We start from the raw sequence: 16,790 nt of genomic DNA, 5'->3' as shown, positions 1-16,790 counted from the left end.
AGGATATTGAATTGGTAATCAAAAATCCCAAACAAAGAAAAGGCTTGGACCAAATGGCTTCACTGGTTAATACTACCAGTAATAAAAAGGAATTAACACCAATCCTTCTCAAACGCTTTAACAAATGAAAACAAGGAATACTTCCGAGCTCATGTTATAAAGACAGCATCCCCCTGACACTATAAGAAAAGAAAGTTATAAGCCAATAGCCCTTATGAGAATAGATGCATAACCTCAATAAAATACTAGTAAACCAAATTCAGCAGCATATTAAGTGAATTAGACCATGACCGAGTGGGACTAATTTGCCAGGATGATTTGTCATATGAAAATCATTCACTGTACTACATTACATTAATAGAACAAGTTTAAAATTCCACACGATCATCAAAATTGATAAAAATAAAGCATTTAACAAAATTCAATACCCATTCATGGTGCAAAAAAAAAAAAAAAAGAAAGAAAGAAAGAAATGAAAAACAAATAGTGAAGAAAGTAGAAATAGAAGAAAACTCCTGTGATGAAATAAAGACCGTATATGAAAACCCCAGAGATAATATGCTCAATGGTGGGAGACTGAGAGTTTTTCTCCTGTGACTAGAAACAAGACAAGAATGTCCACTTTTGCCACTTCTGTTCAACATAGTACTAAAATTCCTAGCCAGAGCAATTAGGTAAGAAAAAGAAATAAAAGATACCTAAATTGGAAAGCAAGAAGTAAACTTTTCTTTGATCACAGATGAGACTATTTTTTTTTTTTTATTAGTTGGAGGGAGACTATCTTAAATGTAGAAAAACCCTAATGATTCCACTAGACCTGTTAGAACTAACTTTAAAAGTTAAGCAGCGTTGCAGTGCACAAAATCAACATGCAAAAATCAGTTGAATTTCTATACACTAACAATGAACAATCCACAAATAAGATTAAAAACCAATCTATGGACTTCCCTGATAGTCCAGTGACTAAGACTCCATGCTCCCAATGCAGGGGAACCAAGCTTTATCCCTGGTCTGAGAACTAGATCCCACATGCTGAAACAAAGACCCAGTACAGCCAAACAAATAAAATTTTAAAATACTCATTTATAATATGATAAAAAATGATAAACTAATTAGAAATAAATTTAGTCAAGGAGGCAAAAGACTTTTAAAATGAAAGCCACAAAATATTAGTGAAAGTAATTAGTTGTTCAGTTGCTCAGCCCTGTCCAACTCTTTGCATGACCCCATGGACTGCATGCAGCACACCAGGCTTCTCTGTCCTTCACTATCTCTCGGAGTTTGCTCAAATTCATGTCCATTGAGTTGGTGATGCCATCCAACCATCTCATCCTCTATCATCCCCTTCTCCTCCTGCCTTCAATCTTTCCCAGGATCAGGGTCTTTTACAATGAGTCAGTTCTTCACATCAGGTGACCTAAGTATTTATTGGAGCTTCAGCACCAGTCCTTCCAATGAATATTCAGGGTCGATTTCCTTTGGAGTTGACTGGTTTGATATCCTTGCTGTCCAAGAGACTCTCAAGAGTCTTCTCCAGCACCACAATTCAAAAGGATCAATTATTAAGCACTCAGCCTTCTTTATGGTCCAACTCTCACATCCATACATTTCTACTGGAAAAAACATAGCTTTGACCTGTTGGACCTTTGTTGGCAAAGTAATGTCCCTGTTTTTAACATGTTGTCTAGGTTTGTCATAGCTTTTCTTCCAAGGAGCATCTTTTTAATTTCATGGCTGCAGTCAGCATCTGCAGTGATTTTGGAGCCCAAGAAAATAAAGACTCGCTGTTTCCATTGTTTCCCCATCTATTTGCCATAAAGTGATGGGACCGGATGCCATGATCTTAGTTTTTTGAATGTTGAGTTTTAAGCCATCTTTTTCCACTCTCCTCTTTTATCTTCATCAAGAGGCTTTTAGTTCCTCTTAGCTTTCTGCCATTAGGGTGGTGTCATCTACATATCTGAGGTTGTTGATGTTTTTCCCTGCAATATTGATTCCAGCTTGAGCTTCATCCAACCTGGCATTTCGCATGATGTACTCTGCATAGAAGTTAAAGAAGCAGGGTGACAATATACATCCTTGACATACTCCTTTCCCAATTTTGAACCAGTCAGTTGTTCCATGTCCGGTTCTAACTGTTGCTTCTTGACCTGCACACAGGTTTCTCAGGAGGCAGGTAAGGTGGTCTGGTATTCCTATCTCTTTAAAGAATTTTCCACAATTTGTTGTGTTCTACGCAGTCAAAGGCTTAGTCCTCTTGGAGGTGGTCCCCACTGGCCCTACCGTAGAGCCTATAGCCCTACCTTAGCACTGCTGGGTGGGCAATCCACAGACTGGACAGTAATGCCAAAGAAGTTAACCTCCCTACTAGCATTTTAAGTGATTGGTTTACTACATTTACCTTTACCAATGCTCTTTTTCCTTTCATAATTTTTATGTTTCTAGTTGTGCCCTTTCTTTTTCACTTAGAGGAATTTCTTTAACATTTTTTAAAGCTGGTTTGGTGGTGCTTTTGTGTGTAGAACATTTGGTTTCTCTTTAAATCTGAATGAGAGCCTTGACAGGTAGAGCATTCTTATTTTTAAGTTTCCCCCTTTCATAATTTTAATTGTATCATGCCACTTCTTTTTGGCCTGCAGAATTTCTGCTGAGAAATCAGCTGACAGCTTTATGGGAGTTCCCTTGTATGTGACTTGTTCCTTTTTCCCTTGTTGCTTTTAATATTCTCTTTTTATTTAATATTTTGCCATTTTAATTACAGTGTGTCTTGGTGTGATCCTCTTTGAGATGATCCTGTTTTGGATTTTCTTTATCTCCTGGACCAGATATCTGTTTCCTTTCCCAGGTTACAGAAGTTTTCAGCTATTATGTGTTTAAATACGCTGTTTACCCCTTTTGCTCTCTCTCTTCTCCTTCTAGGACCCTTATCATGTGAATGTTAGTATGCTTGATGTTGTCTTAGAGGTCTTTTTAAACTGTCCTCATTTCTTTTTTATTTTCTCTGTTCAGTCTCAGTGATTTCCATTACCCTGTCTCCAAGCTTACTCATCTATTCCTCTGTATTGTCTGTTCTCCTGTTGATAACTTTAGTTATTGTATTTTTTCAGCTCTACTTGATTCTTTTTATATCTTCCATGTCTTTTTAACTTCTGTGTTTATCCATTCTTCTCTTGAGTTCCTTGATCATGTTTACAATCATTACTGGCTTTCATCTTGTTAGCAGTGCCACTAGTGGTAAAGAACCCACCTGCCAATGCAGGAGACATTAGAGAGGTGGGTTCAATCCCTGGGTCAGGAAGATCCCCTGGAGGTAGATATGGAAACCCACATAGAATTCTTGCCTGGAGAATCCCATACAGAGGAGCCTGGCAGGCTATGGTCCATAGGGTCACAAAGAATTGAACACGACCAATGCGACTTAGCACAGAACACACCTCCGTCACCCTTCCCCCTAATTTGCAGTTTATTTCTTTATGTTTGGTAGTTTGATACATTTCCCAACCACAGAGAAGTGGCCTATTGTAGGAGATATCTTGTGTGGGCAAACAGCTCACTCTCTTCTTATCATTAAAGCTAATGCCCTATGTGGGCTGCATGAGTCCTTCTATTGTGGTGGGCAGATTACGTGGGTCATCTGGTAGGCGTGATTGGCCTCTGCTCCAATTGGTTGCCAGGACTTGCTTTGTGTGGATGTTGCTTGCTGCTGGTTGGTGTCCTGAAGCAGGTGGGTGTGGAACCCCAAGGAATTCTAGGGCGAGGGCTGACCCACTGGTGGACAGAACTGGGTTCTGGAATGGTAGTTAGGGATGGATTCCTGTATCTAGCCTTGGCCTGCTGGTGGGTGAGGCCGGTTCCTGACACAGTTGGCTGTGGCTTCTGGGTGCCTTAAAGCTAGTGCTGATCCACTGGTGAGTGGAGCTCTATCCAATATTGGCTGGATGAGGGGTCTTGGTCTAGGAGCTGGTATTGGCCTGCTCATGGACTAAACCCAGGGCCCAGTGGGTCCCCAGGCTAGTGCTGGCTCACTGGTGGGTAGAGCTAGGCCCTAGAGTCACTGGCTTCAGGTTCCTAGGGGTCTCAAAGTTGGTCTTAGCTGACTGGTTGGGTGGGGCTGGATTCTGGGCTACTGTTTGAGGGGTCCAAGGTGTTTTGGAGCTGTTGTTGGCCTGCCGTGTGGGTAGATCCAGGGCTTAGGGGTTTCCAGGCCTCTTGTCAGCCTGCTGGTAAACAGGACCAGGGCACAGGAATACCAAGGTTGGTGCTGCCCTGCTAGAGGTTTGTCTGTGTCCTGACATGGCAAGCTGTGAATTGCAGTAGCCTTGGGCTGGTTTTCACCTGCCGGCTGACAGGGTTAGTGGCTTAGGAATTTCTTTTTTAAAACTTTTGGCCAAGCTGCATAGCATGCAGGATCTTAGTTACCTGACCAGAGATCAAACCTGTGTCCTCTGCAGTGGAATCATGGGGTCTTAACCCACTCCACCAGGGAAGTCCCAGTGTTCAGGGATTCTGGGGCTGGTGCCAACTCACCAGTGGGTGAAACTGGGTCCTGGGGCTGGTGCTGGCCTACTGACGGGAAGAGTGGGGTTCTGGGCTCTTGGTGGTGCACCTGATGCAGCACCTGCATCTCAGAGGTGGTGCTGGACTTCTGGTTTGTTGGGCCTAGACCCATAGTGTCCTGAGGTTAGTACTAGCTCATCCTTTGTTGAATTGGTTGGGACAGTGCTTCTATGGCAAGACAATGCCAATGACAAATGCTTAGTGGTAAAAGAGACCAATCCAGTCAAGAATGGCTGCAAAGAGAGAGCTCTAGGCCATTTAGTGAATTACCCCTATGTGGGTGGGAGGTCTGAGGTCTCTGCCACACCCTTTCTCAGGACAATAAAGCCCCTCCCTGGGCTGAACACAATTTGGGGAAGTGAGTGTGTTCACAGAGGGGCAGAGGTCAGAATGGTCATCAAGACATCCACTGAGTACCGGAAGAAAAGCTGAGGGGGAAACAAAGACAGTAAAGGTTTTCTGATGAACAGAGCTGGAATTTGGAATCTCTGGCTGTAACTCTGCCCCTCTTGCTTGTATTGTTGTGATTCCTTTGTTATATATTTAGTTGTAGAAAATCTTTTCTGCTAAATTTCAAGCTTTATCATCAATAGTTGCTTGGTAATGAGTTGTAATTTTGGTGTGCCTATGGGAGGAGTTGAGCTTAGGCTCTTTCTACTTTGCCATCTTGGCCAAACTTCTGCTAATAATTTTATTAGGATTGTTGTATCTGTGTTCATGAATAAAATTGGCCTATATTTTTCCTTTGTCACATTGTCTTGATAGGATTTTGATACCAAATTTTTGTAATCATAAAATTAATTGGGATATGCCCTCTTTTTCTATTCCCTAGAAAAATTTTTATTGGTAAGATTTATATTTTTTCCTTAAGTGTTTAGATAGTTTACAGTTTAAACTCTCTAGACCTGGGGTTTTCTTTATGGTAAAATTTTAAATTAAGGAATTTTTAAAAAATTCATTATTCAGTCAGTTCAGTTTAGTTGCTCAGTTGCATCTGACTCTTTGTGACCCCATGGACTGCAGCACGCCAGGCTTCCATGTCCATCACCAACTCCTGGAGCTTGCTCAAACTCATGTCCATTGAGTCAGTGATGCCATCCAGCCATCTCATCCTCTGTTGTCCCCTTCTCCTCCTGCCTTCAATCTTTCCTAGGATCTGGGTCTTTTCCAATGAGTCAGTTCTTCACATCAGGTGGCCAAAGTATTGGAGCTTCGGCTTCAGCATCCGTCCTTCCAATGAAGATTCAGGACTGATTTCCTTTAGGATTGACTGGTTGATCTCCTTGCAGTCCAAGGGACTCTCAAGAGTCTTCTCCAGTACCACAGTTCAAAAGCATCAATTCTTTGGCACTCAGCTTTCTTTATGGTCCAGCTCTCACATCCATACATGACTACTAGAAAAATAATAGCTTTGACTAGATGGACCATTGTCAACAAAGTAATGTCTCTGCTTTTTAATATGCTGTCTAGATGGAGCTGCTCTTGGGCTTCCGTTGTAGCTCAGTTGTTAAAGAATTGGCCTGCAATGCAGGAGACCCAGGTTTGATCCCTGGATCAGGAAAATCCCCTGGAGATGGAAATGACAACCCACTCCATTATTCTTGCCTGGAAAATCCCATGAACAGAGGAGCCTGGTGGGCTACAGTCCATGGGGTTGCAAGAGTTGGACACAACTTAGCTACATAGACTAGACTAGACTAGGTTGGTCATAGCTTTTCTTCTAAGGAGCAAGTGTCTTTTAATTTCATGGCTGTAGTCAGCATCTGCAGTGATTTTGGAGCCTGAGAAAATAAAGTCTGTCATTGTTTTCATTATTTCTCCTTCTAGTTGCCATGATGTGATGGGACCAGATGCCACGATGAAAAGAAATTCATTTTTTTCTTTTTGTAACAACTTTGACAAACTTTTAAAATAATTTGCCCATTTATAATCATTTTCACAATTTTAGTAAGTTATTTATAGTCCTCATATTTTAAGGACTACTGGATCTTTAATGGTTTTCCTTTCTGATTTCCTTTATTGATTAGTTGCTCTCTTTTTCTTTGGCCTTGTTTCCTATAACAAAATTTGTTATCCTTTTCAAAGCCCTATTTATAGTTTTATTTATTCTTTCAATGAGGTGTTTGCCTCAGTAATTTCTAATTTGTTACTAGAATCATCTTCCTTCTTTTTCCCCCTCAAAATCAGAATGCTATACAAGGAGACAAGACTGAGGGAAAAGGGAGATTGAGACTGAGAAAGTGTGAAGGCAATGAAGCATGTACTATTTTGCTATTTACTTCTGTGGTCACTATGGGTTAAGTGCTACTGAGGACCCTCTAATATGTGGAATACACCTCAGAATTGTCCCCTCAAAGAAAGGAAAGTATTTGCCTACTCCTACCCATTGCTTGCTACAGCCCATGGGGTCACAAAGAGTCAGACACGACTGAGCGACTAAGCACAGCACCCCTGGCTTGATGGTTGTCCCTTGGGCATTAACTCTCCTGCGCTACAGGAGTTGTAGTCTGGTTAGGTCTTGGGGGTTCAGAAAGAGTCCTAAATTAGGAAAACTAAAAGATGCAGCAGATGTTTGAAGTAGAAAGCCCCTAAGATAGGTAGAAACTATCACAGCTGTAGCTGCAGTGAAAGATGGACCAATGAATTTAGAAGTGGTCATGGATAGCGCCTGCTGTTGTTACTGAAGCCAAGCTTGCTGTGCTCACCAACAGTAGGCCAACAAATGTGAGAGACATAGTGTTGAAGCAAGGAAAACGCCTTTATTCGGAAAGCTGACAGAATGAAAAGATGACAGACTAATGTCTCAAAACAACCATCTTATCGGGGTCTGGAGGCCAGGTTCTTTTATAGAACAGAAAAGGGGGGAGGGGAGGAAATAAAGTAAAAAAGACCATTAATCTTTAAATATTTCCTGGAATGGCCAGGTTTGGGCAGGAGATGTGTTAATTTCTTCCTTTCTGGAGCCATCCACATGTGGACAGGGTCCTAGACAAATGGTTTAACATTCAGGCAGAGGGGCAGGGTTCCCTGACGCAGACAGTTATGTATGGACAGTATCCTTGTAGTGAACAAAAGCAATGGGAAGCAAACATTAAAGTAAAAGAAATGGATCCCACATGGAGTCAAAATTGTCTCTTCCCTATAATAAACCCACCATTCTTCTGGGGTATCCTTGTCATGGTCTCCAGTATTAGGCTACCAGACCTGGCTGTTCACGCTGGGTATTGTGAGTGTTCTGAAGTTGGTCTTGGGTGCCAGACTACTTGGTTGACAAGCTGCCTGTCCTTTCTGATCCAAAAGTGGCCTCAGGTATTGAGCTGCTGAATTGAGCAATTGTCCATCCCAGGCTTCTTGGGTTTCTTGGACTTGGTCTTGGGTACCTGGATGTTGGGTTGAGAAGCTTCTGTTCCAAGCACCCCAGATATGATCTCATCCACTAGGGTGCTGGGACCTGGACTTGGTTTCCAGTATCATGCTGCCAGGTTGGCTGGCTGTCCATCCCATGCTACTGGGCCTCCCAAGTCAACCATCTGTGACACCCATAGTGCCCTAAACTTGGTCTCCAGTGTCAGGCTACTGCGACCAGCTGTGCATCCTGTAGCATCTCTGACTTGGCTTCAGGCATCAGGCTTCCAGGTTGACCAACTGTCCATCCCAGGGTTCCCAGGCTTAACCTTTGGAGTTGGGCTTCTGGGTCAACCAGATATTAGTCTAGGGTGTCCCAATTTCCCAGACTTGGCCTTGGTTGCTTGGATTTCAGGTTGACCATTTACCAGTCTTGGGGTATCATGAAACTTGGCCTTGTCCACCAGGTCTTGGGGTTCACCAGCTGTCAATCTCTGGCATCCTAGACTTGGCTTTGGGTGGCAAGAGTATTGAGTTGACTAGCTTACTCTCCAAGGCATCCAAGAATTGGCTACCAGCATTGAGCTACTGAATCTATCTGCTGTCCATCCCAAACATTCCAGACTTCTTTTTTTTCTCCAGACTTTTTATATATGTTTTCCAGTGCAGCTTGCTGTGTCAACTAACACTGTCCTAGGCATTTTGGATGTCTCAGACTTGGCCATGAAGAGTGGGTTGCCTGGTTAATCAGCTATCTTTTCAGAGGATCCTGGATTTGGTTTCTCACTGGGCTACCAGGTCAACCAGCTGTCCATTTGGGGGTTCCCAAACGTGGCATTTGGCATCTGTCTGCCAGGTCAACCAATTGTCTATCCCTCAATGACTTGGCCTCTGGCACTGGCTGTCAGGCTGACCAACTGTCCTTCCAGGGATCCAAGACTTGCCTCTAGCATTGGCCTGCCACATCATCCACCTATCTGACCCAGGGTGTCATAGACCTAGCCTCATACATCAGGCTTCTGGGTCTACCAGCTGTTAATTTGTGGCCTCCCAGACACGGTCTGCTGGATCAAACAGCTGTCTGTCCAGGGTTTCCCAGTCTTGGTCTTGAATGTCAGGGTGCTGGGGTGACCAACTGTTCATCTCAGGCATCCTTGACTTGGCCTTTAGCATCACGCTTGTGGGTTGAACATCTGTCCAACTTAGTGATGTCCATGCCTCACTAACTGGCCTCAAACATTGAGCTGCCAAGTCAACCTGCTGTCTATTTGTAAGGTCCCAGCCTTGGCCAATATTTTGGTCACCTAATGGGAGCAGCCATCTTATTGGAAAAAAACTCTGATGCTGGGAAAGACTGAAGAAAGAAGAGGGCATCAGAGGATGAGATGGATGGATGGCATCACCAGTGTAATGGACATGAGCTTGGGCAAACTAGGAGATGGTGAGGAACACGGAGTGCTGCGTCCATGGAGTCACAAAGAGTTTGACTTAACTGGGCAACTGAACAACAACAAGCTTTGGCTTAAGGTGTTGACCTACTATTGATTAGCTGTCCATTACAGAGTTTCCTGATTTGATCTCCATGGTTGCAATGCTGGGTCAACCAACTGTCAGCCCAAGGTTTTCTGGACTATACCTCAAGCATGGAGCTTCTGGGTTGACCAGCTGTCTGTTTGGGGGGTGGTCCAGAGTTGGCTTTGGTTGTCAGACTGCCTGACCAAGTTCTTTATTTCAGGCATTCCATATATCCCAGATTTAGTCTTAAGGCTCCAGGTTGCAGAGACAATCAGCTGTCCTTTTCAGACATCCCAGATTTTGCCTTGGGTGCTGGGGTGACCAAATATTCATTCTAGAAGAGCCAGGTTTGACCTTGGGGGGTGGTAGCCAAGTCAACTAGCTGTTCATTCAGGAACTTGGCACCAGGCTATTGAACTGTCCAATTATTCATCCCAGGTGTCCTGAACTTGGCCTTGGGTTCCAAGCTCCCAGGTCAATCAAGTGTCCATTTTAGACTTCCCAGATTGACCTCTGGTGCCAGGCTGGCAGGCTCACCAACTCTTTGACCCAGGTATCCCATAATTGGTTTCGGGTACCACTCTGCCAAGTAACTAGCTGTCTTGTCATACATCCTGGATTTGGCCTCAAGTGTCAAGTTTCTGGATCAACCACATATGAATCCCAGGCATCCCATGTCAGAGATCCCATATCAGACTTGGCCTAGCATGCTAGACTGTCAAGTAAATCAGCTGACAATCCTAGGAATCCCAGACTTGACATCAGGCACTGGGCTGCTGGGTTGACTTGTTATTCATCTTGGATGTCCCAAGTATCTTGGAGGGTCCCAGACTTTGCCTTGGGCACTGAGCTGCCAGGTCAAGCTATCACTGGCATCTCAGGTTTCCTGAACTTACCCTTGGACATTGTACTGTTGGCCAACCAGTGTCCTGGACTTGGCCTCTAGTGCCAGATTTTAGTTGATTATCTGTATGTCTTGGGCCTCTCAGACTTGACCTTGGGTGCTGGATCATCCAGCTCTTTGTCCTAGGTGTTCTAGACTTGGCCTTGGGCACTGAGCTGTTGTGTCTACCAGTTGTTTTCCCCAGGCCTCCCAGACTTGGATTTGGGTGTTAGTCTTCTGGTTTGAAGAGCTGTTCATCCTGGGCATCCCAAATTTAGCCTTGGCCACCAGGTTGCTGGGGTGGCCATCCCTTTCCAGGGTGTCCCAGACTTAGTCTTTTGTGTCAGGCTGCCATGTCAACAACCTATCTATAGTCTCGGGCATCCTGAACTTGACCTCTAATACTAATGTGCCAGACCAGTTGTCCTTCACAGGAGTCCTGGAGTTGGCCTCGGGCATTAAGCTGCCGTGTTGACCTTTTGTCTGACCCGATTATTCTAGACTTGGCCTCAAGCACCTGGCTACCAGCTCAGTCACCTGTCTTTTTATTTATTTTTTTAATTAGTTGGAGGCTAATTACTTTACAATATTGTAGTGGTTTTTGCCATACATTGACATGAATCAGCCATGGATTTACATGTGTCCCCATCCTGAACCCCCCTCCCACGTCCCTCCCCATCCCATCCCTCTGGGTCATCCCAGTGCACCAGCCCTGAGCACTTGTCTCATGCATCCAACCTGGACTGGCGATCTGTTTCTCACTTGATAATATACATGTTTCGATGCTGTTCTCTCAGATCACCCCACCCTCGCCTTCTCCCATAGAGTCCAAAAGTCTGTTCTATACATCTGTGTCTCTTTTTCTGTCTTGCATATAGGGTTATCATTACCATCTTTCTAAATTCCATATGTATGCATTAGTATAATGTATTGGTGTTTATCTCTCTGGCTTACTTCACTCTGTAAAATGGGCTCCAGTTTCATCCATCTCATTAGAACTGATTCATATGTATTCTTTTTAATAGCTGAGTAATATTCCATTGTGTATATGTAACATAGCTTCCTTATCCATTCGTCTGCTGATGGGCATCTAGGTTGCTTCCATGTCCTGGCTATTATAAATAGTGCTGTGATGAACATTGGGGTACACGTGTCTCTTTCAGTTCTGGTTTCCTTGGTGTGTATGCCCAGGAGTGGGACCACTTATCTTTTTAGTGTCTCAGCCTTGACCTTGGCCTAGGATGCCTACCTTCTGGGTTGACTAGCTGTCTGTCTGAGTTATCAGAGACTTGTCCTCAGGTTCTGAGTTGCCATTCAATTAACTTCCATAACAGTTGTCTCAGATTGACCTTGGTTGCCTGGAAATAAAGATGTTTCTTACAAGCTACTTGCAAGATGCCTTCAGCACAGTGTTCTTTCAATGAATTAAATAATACCCATTTTGTAATGCATGTGGTGAAATATGAGACTTGGTTTTTAAATAGTCACTGAAACCTGCAATCGGTATAGTGTTCCATCAGTAAATGGAAGTGTTACCCATTCTATAATGCCTGTAGTGAAGTATTTAAGGGACTTGAAATAAAGGTGTTTCTAGAAGCTACTTACAAGCTGTGTTCCAAACAGTGTTTTGTTAATGGAAGTGATAATTCTGTAATGTGTGAAGTGTTTATAGAGACTTAAAGTTGTTTCTAAACCTAACCCTGACCCTAATTGAATCCCTAAACATAACCCTAACCCCCAATCCATCCCCAAATCTAAAACCTAATCCAAACTTTGACTCATCCTGATCCTAACCCTAGGCTCAAAGCCAAATCCTGACTCTGACCTTGACCTTTACCCTATTCCTAATTCTGACCCTAATGTACATCCTGACCCTGACCCTCTAACCCAACTACAAACCCAAATCCAAGCATAAACACAAACTCAAATCTTAATCTCAGATCTCAATCTTGATCCAGATTTCAATACTGACCTGGACCCTAATGTCCTACACTTGATCCCTAACCCCAACCTCTTACCTCTTATGCCTAACTCTTATCCTGATACCCTTAGTCAACCACTCCCATGGGTTATGTTTTAAGAATGAAATTCCATAGGAATCTGGCAGATCCCTGTTCACCCTCTCCTTAATGGGCCATATTCCTTCAAGTATCCTTCAAATACACACATAGGTGGGCACCATAGGTATAGGGGCCAGAGGAAGAGTGGACACCTTAAGGTGCTAAGAGGAAAAAGAGGTTAGGGGAAGCTCTCTCATGGGGTAGGGACATTTAATCTCCTAGCAGCATGTCCACAGGCCCACAGCATGGGGAGGGGGAGTGATACCAGGCTGATAGGCAGAGGTCCCCCAGGGTTCTGGAATGGGACACCTGTAGAGCATCCTGGGCAGGACAGTGCCTGGGGTCTTGTGTCTACTGATATAGACATCTGAGCAAAATCCTTTAGTGTGGAGGGGGCTACAGAAATCTTTAGTTTCCTCCTCTATAAGTTGGGTGCATGGAGTGACCTTAAGTGTTCCACTTCCAAGAGAAGTAATCTTTTGGACTTGGTCCTCCCTTGATGGCCCACTGGGCTGAGGACACTGGCAATCCTCCAAGCAGAATAGTTTGAGGGCATGGGTGACTTACAACCAGATGTAATTCATAACAGTTAAGTCCAGAGACATGACCACCTTTGCTGGAGGCTTGGGGTCCTCATTTGGAAGTGGAGCTAGGTTTATTGCCCAGGCTTGGTGACGTCTCAAGAGTGAGCTGGACATCCAGGGCCAGAGGAAGGTAATATGGAGACAAGGGAGGATTGAGGTCCTTCTCACCACTCCTGGAGTCTGCATGTCCCACTTCTCTGCCCCGTGAAGGGCCCAGGGAGCCGCTGTGTGATGACATCCAAAACTGTTCTGTTCTCTGGTTTCTTATCTGGATTATAGTTAGAGCACTGACTTTACCAGTGGGATGGGCTGTATCCACTGCACTCAACAAAGCAACAGCAGCAGGGATGGGACACCCAGGGTCATTCTGGGTAACTCCAACTTTGTTTCTGACTTTAGTGGTCTTCTCTACCTTTTTCTTAGTCAATTTATCTAAATGTTTATCAATTTTTTCATTTCTCCAGAGAAACAATTTTTAGTTTGTTGATTTTCTCCATTGTTATGTTGTTCTCTTATTATATTCATCTCTGCTCTTAGTTTTTAGCCTTACTTTAAGCTCTTTCTCTGGCTCACAAAGGGCATCTTCTGACTCCTGACAGTAGCCAGCCTCAGGATCACCCTCTCCAGAATGAATTAAAAACTTCCAGACTGAAGTGGCCCAGGTCAACCAGACACCGTGCTCCCAACCTGACAGACCAAGCCACCTCCAGGCTTGTCTCACCACTGAACCTCTTTTCTGGCTGGGCAGTTCACAGGCTAACCTGGCCTCCCATGGACTTTACTGCCTTAGGAGCCTTCTGCTCTCTGGGAACCAGAAGGCTAGTTAACTTTAGCTGAGCACTACCAATGGGCACAGAGCCCTGCCTCCTGCCAAATACTGCCTTCTGCACAGTGCCCTTCACAGGTACCACTCACTGCCAGCTGTGTCCACAGGCTCCCCAGAGCCTCACTCACCCACTGGATCAGACAACTGCAGTTCTCTCCTGTTTCACAGCACCTGCCTACGACCTTCCCAGGGATCCTGGTCCTACCTCTCACCACTTTCTCAGGCTAATGCAACCTCAGAGATTCTATCAAGGCCAACTCAAAGTGACAGTCTTACCAACTCCCCTCCCCCAGCAGAGAGACCCCACTTCACATACCTTACTCTTCATCTTCATCCCACTGAAGGTGTCTGGTGCCACTGCAAGTGCCAAGCACCAAGGACTTACGAGACCACAGGAGAAGGGGCCAGTGGGAAGATTTCAGAGAAGGTGAGACAGTAACTGCTTTTTTTGTATAAAAGGTGAAAAAAAAAAGTTTACTATTGTTGTAAATAGCCAAATTGATTGCACTTGAATACTGTATTAAAATCCCATTTTCTACTATAGCCTAGGAGTTGTGATTCTGTTCTTTCATTTTTTGTGTTTAAAAAGAGACAGATACTCTCACTCCTCATTCAGTAAGTCTTGCAGGGCCATCAGTTTATTCTATGTGGAAGAAGTAAGCAGCATCAGTTATCCTCTGAAAGACATGTCCACGTCCATCTTTCACAGAGATGTTTGTTTCAGTATCATTAAACTAGACAAGGAGCTGAGAAAGCCCCTCAGAACTTGGGAGATTTGGAAGCTGAAGGTATTGTCACAGGCATAGCAACAACCACTGAAATGGGGGCATCTTTAAAAGTTAACTCTTGCCAGGATCACTACCTACCCCAGGACAATGGCTAATTTCTACACTATGGAGGGACAGCTTTCTGCTTCTGTTATTGAGGTATCTTTTGACCACCAATTAGGAAACTGTTGGTCAAACTCTGCAATTCTGTAAGCCCTAAGTGGAGAAACTTGTGAAAAAGAGAAAACATACAACATGGAAAAGAAAAAGGCAGAGGAAGGTTATTAGCAAACAAACTGAGAGCAGGCAAGATTTTCCTCACCCCACTTTCCCAAGGTCAGTACTTCACATAAGTTGGAATACTCCTCTGACCTCAGGATTCCTTTTCCTGCTTATTTCTTTTCCAGGGAAAGATCTGTGATGTCATCCTACCAACACTCCTGCTGCCTGTGTACAAGGATTCCCAGCATCGCTGCAACCTTTAACACAGAAACATCCTAGATGGTCCCCAGGCCCGTATCAGGTACACCATGGCCACTCTTCTCTGCCTGGGGCTTGGTTATGTCATGGAGATGTCAGCCTCTCCTGTACGGAGGGCTGAAAGATGCAGCCTGACAGGCAGGGAGGAGGGATACCACTAGGACCAACAATCCATGGACAGCACCGACACGGCTCTACCAGTTGAACACGAGACTGCTTCCAACCTGGATGGGAAACACACATTGCCCTGCCTCACCTGAGTGCCCTCCTGAGGCTTCTCCTAGGATCGGAAACGAAAGGGTTAATGTCAGCCACAGTGAGGGAGCCCCTGGGGTCCTACACAGCCTTCAGATTACACTGTCACGTATTTTCAATACCCTCCCCTGAATATACAGCCTTTAAAGGCAAGAAACAGACGAATTGTGGGGCAATTCTGAGTTACCCTTTCCTTCCTGATGGTTCTGTCACTCAGACACACAGTAGGGCTCACCTCTGCCAGGCCCTAGAGGATTTGTGCAAAGTGACTGTTAAATGCAAGTGGGAGTGCAAGAAGACACAGGAGGAGCAAGATAGAGCAAACAATGGTTGAACTACACATAATGACCATAACGGAGTTGATTATTGATGAACCTGGATGGTGCAGAACTAATCTGCAAGGAAAGACTGATAAATTCACAGAAACGTGCAGAGTAGTTACTCTGCAGTGTGTGTGTAAGCATTGTTAAATGGCACACAACGGCTGTGTAGGAGGGGAAGCTGAAAGAGCGAGGGGCATGAGGGGCAGTTGATAACCTGGCCCCAGTGTGTGTGCAATAAGACTCTATAGGCTGGCACACAGTAGTGTGAGAGTAGAAAATTTGATGGCGAGCATGGGAGGAGCGATTGTTAAATGCTACAAGAGTGTGCTGGAGTGAAAGTGGGATGCACATGCATAGACTGGTTGGTGAACTGCACATGGAGAGTATGCAGTCACTCCAGATGGCAAACAGATGTGCAAAGTGACCTGGAAATGACAGTCACTGGCTTTTTAATTACACAGTGAGTGTGCAAGGAGATACTGGTGAATGTCAGAGGGGGCATGTAAGAACTGGGCACTGGATGAAGCAGAGTGACCAGTGAGTATGTGAGGAGTGACTACAATGGTCCATTTTATGTGCCAGTGTGGTCAGGTCATGGTGCAGTTATTTGGCTAAATGTGTGTCTGGATGTTGTTGGCATTTTTTAAAATGTGATTAACATTTAACTCAAGAGATTTAAAGCAGATTACCCTTCAAATTGTGGGTAGACCTCACCAAATTAGTTTAAGATCTTAACAGCAGAGGACCTAGGTTTCCCAAAGAAGCATTTCTGCCTTTAGATTGGATCACAGAAGCCCTGCCTGAGTTTCCAGCCTCTAGACTCAAGACAGCAATGTCAGCTCTTCCCTGGGTCTGCTGCCTATCACACAGATTTCACACTCACCAGCCCTTAACACCTCTGTTTCTACATATAGTCTATTGGTTCTATTTCTCTGGAGAATCCTGAAACTGTGACTACTGCATATAATATGGGTGTGCAACAAGTGGAAACTGGATGGTACAGACAAGTGTGAAGAGTGCAATGATAAATTCTGGACAGGACAGAATGAGTACACAGAGTGGTTGTTGAATCAAAGTTTGCAAAGTGACTTTAGATGGCCAATAGTGGGTGTGCAGTGAGTTAAGCTGGATGGTGTATGAGGTGTGGAAGAGACCCAGGTTCCAGCTGGCCTTTGGGCCCTACCTGGCCCGCAGG

The sequence above is a fragment of the Dama dama genome, chromosome 9, assembly GCF_033118175.1.
Source record: "Dama dama isolate Ldn47 chromosome 9, ASM3311817v1, whole genome shotgun sequence".
NCBI lineage: Eukaryota > Metazoa > Chordata > Mammalia > Artiodactyla > Cervidae > Dama > Dama dama.
Note: the sequence above shows the minus strand (reverse complement) of the source record.